Raw genomic sequence first — 3,191 nt, forward strand, 5'->3', positions numbered from 1 at the left:
TCGGCCCGGGCTAGACGCGATAGCGCTCTGAGTGCGCGTCACGGTTTGATCGCTGTATCCGTCACAGCCAATCAGTGCGTAACGCGTTGTGCGTTGAAATATGACTATGTTGGAATCCGGGCGCGATTTGAAGCGGTCTAGCCAGTAGCGTCAAGAATTTCTGTAGCCGCATTTCGCGGAGACGCTCTCTGATTGGCCGACGCCAGTATTTTTTTCCGTAGCAGAATTTCACAGAGACAATCTCTGATTGGCCGAATCCAATTTCTAATGTTCCAATTCTAGCTTATTCCTAGGTTGGTCCGTTGGTGGTAGAGATAGTTGTGTTGTTGTGAGATGCATGCAGCTGTTTGTCTTAGAGCGTGCCGTGACTGCAAGTTCTTTAGACTGTTAAGCTTAGGCACTCTTTCAAAGTTGGTTAAGGTTAGAGTTTGTCTTAGAGCATGGCGATAGAACGCCAGGTAGTTTGCAGTCTGTTCGACGCGGAAATGGACAAAGGAATGAAGTACTTGTGTTGTGTGGTGCTAACTGCTAACAAGCTAACACTTGGCTAACAAGCTATATGGCGGATGCAGTCTGGACACAGTGGACAGTGGTCTGGAATACATCAACAGTGGATTATACACTTTATCAAGGCAAGCCCTCCTGCCCTGGACGTGTCAACTAAACAGTGAGTCTCTCTCTCTCTCGCTCTCTCTCTCTCTCTCTCTCTCTCGCTCTCTCTCTCTCTCTCTCTCGCTCTCTCTCTCTCTCTCTCTCTCTCTCTCTCTCTCTCTCTCTCTCTCTCTCTAATTTCGCCGCGTGTGGGGCATAACCACTCAGACAATGAATGGTAACTTGTTTAAAATGAAGAGACATACAAATGTGTTTATTATTGAATGGATCTGACATCATCTGAGAGAGCGAGAGAGAGAGAGAGCGAGAGAGAGAGAGAGAGCTGTGCGTGTTTGTGTTGGGCTATTGGAAACGTGGTTGCATTTGACTGACTGATCATATATTGATCGATGGCAATGGTGATAATATTCGCCAATGCGTGCCTTGTACATGTTTGCAAAATGTTTGGTATAGCGCCCCTAGTGGCGAAGCATCCACGAGCCGCTACTGCGGGGAACATAGACATGCTCCCAAATCTTCTACAGAGTGTGTAGGGGTCAGGGGGACATTGACGGTTCTCATGTCTCTACCGCCACCTAGAGGCTCAAACGTATTCTGTAATCTTTCAATCACTCTTTCCACTAGGTGGCAGTAATGCGGACAATTCAGGCCATGTTTAGACGAAGAGAGTGAACAGAAACCGCAAAAGTCGTCTTGTGGTCTCACTTTTAATGTTGCGTTTAGACTAGTGTTTTGGGATGGAATTCTGCGTGCAGACGAAGCTGTGTCGACTCGAGACGACGGACACCCGCTGTCACACGATTGGCGCAGATGTCACATGACCAGAAACGTCAGTGGCCAATCAGATTGCGCAAACCGAACGCGGAAGTGCAACTCCGTTAGGGAAAATATTCACGCAACCCATACGCTACACTGCCTCAGGTCGTTGAGACAACCAGGCATGCTGTGAAGACCCGCCCTACTCTGCCTCTGATTCGCAGACTGTGGGTGGGGGAATGTGATTGGACCAAAGGCATCCAAAGCAGATTCACACAGCCAGTGGCCAGCGTTTCCGTTAGCCGGTAATTACCGGTATTTGACCGGCAAAATCTGTTGAAGTCCGACATATTTAATCTCTCCGGTCTTAATGTCCGGTGAAAATAATTCCCTGAGTCTAAGCACAATTTGATTATTTGAATTGTATTAAAATAGGCTCAAATTAAATAGCCTATGCGATGAACGAAACAATCATTACATTTGTTTCATCGTTGCTTCTAATAATGACAACGACGGTGTCAGCGAGAGCTTAGTGCTGGGTGTGCGAACTTTTGTGAAGCTGCAGAGCCGGAGCAGCAGCAGCACAATGCAGAACTCCAGCAGTACTCCAATTCAGCCATTTTCAATTCAATGTTGGGTGGGGGGCGCTGCTGTGCGGTCCCCAGAAAAGAGCCAATAACAGCTGAATCTGCTGCTCTGCATCGACATACTCTCGCAAATAAGTCATTGGTAGGTGGAGAGAGAGAGAGTCGTCACGCAAACCCACGATAATGTTGCCGTCTCTCTCTGCCAAATTTCTCAGTTTATGCTTGATATAATTAATACAAATGTCCAATATAACGGAATTCGTTAGCTCATAAAAATGTGATTATAACAGACTGTTGTTTATTAATGTCGGGCGACTGCCCACAGACACCTATTTGATTTAAAGTCGGCAGTAGCACGAGTCTCGGGACTTATTTTATTTGGAATATAATGACTTTATACGCAAAAGTAGCCTAGTTTTAAGTAAAAATATTATAAATCTACATGCCTTGATGATGTCATTCTTTTGTTTTGTTGTCATTCTTTTGCCTATCAATTGTTTTTAAGCTCAATAAACTCTGACCGGAATTTCTCTCATTTGACCGGTAGATTGAAATCTACCGGACACTGAGGCCGGCAACAATATTTTCTAACGGAAACCCTGCCAGTGGCTCCAGTCACTAATAGTTGCGATAGCCGCTGGACTGATTCTTGTGTATTTAAAAGTACTGCCAATGTAGCCTTCAGGTGATCTCCGTGGATATAATCAGACATGCTTGTTCGCTTTGTTTACGCTTCTAGGCTACTGGCGCATGCCTGTGGCGTAAGCAATACGCGACGAGAGCCTTGACAACCCTTTCGTCATAGTTTTATGCGGTTTGACTGTTCAGTAGCCCCTTACATGACTGCGATGTGCAAGCCTGGGGCTTTAGTGACCGCAGTCACTCTCAGCTGTGCCGCGACCAGGCTAAAAAAAAATACCAAGCGCTGAATCGGGGGCTGGGGGTGGGTCAAAAATATATCAGATATGAATTTCAAAGATACCCAGCGTACAATATGGGTTTAACACAGCTTTACAGTGGGGTCTGGAAGCTCGGAGTTGCTAATAAACAGTTTAAATCATTGTTACAAAGCGAGTGGTACTTACAGAGCGAGCCGTGTATTTCCGCCATTGGTGTCACCGCGCATGCGCACCAGGCATTTGGCATTTTCCGGATTCACCTGCTAGCGTTTCCGTCTAAACATGGCCTCAGTGTTATAACCGCCACTGACTCTCAAATGAGGAAGAAGCAGTGGTG

The sequence above is a fragment of the Notolepis coatsorum genome, assembly GCF_963971535.1.
Source record: "Notolepis coatsorum genome assembly, chromosome: 1".
NCBI classification, from domain to species: Eukaryota; Metazoa; Chordata; class Actinopteri; order Aulopiformes; family Paralepididae; genus Notolepis; species Notolepis coatsorum.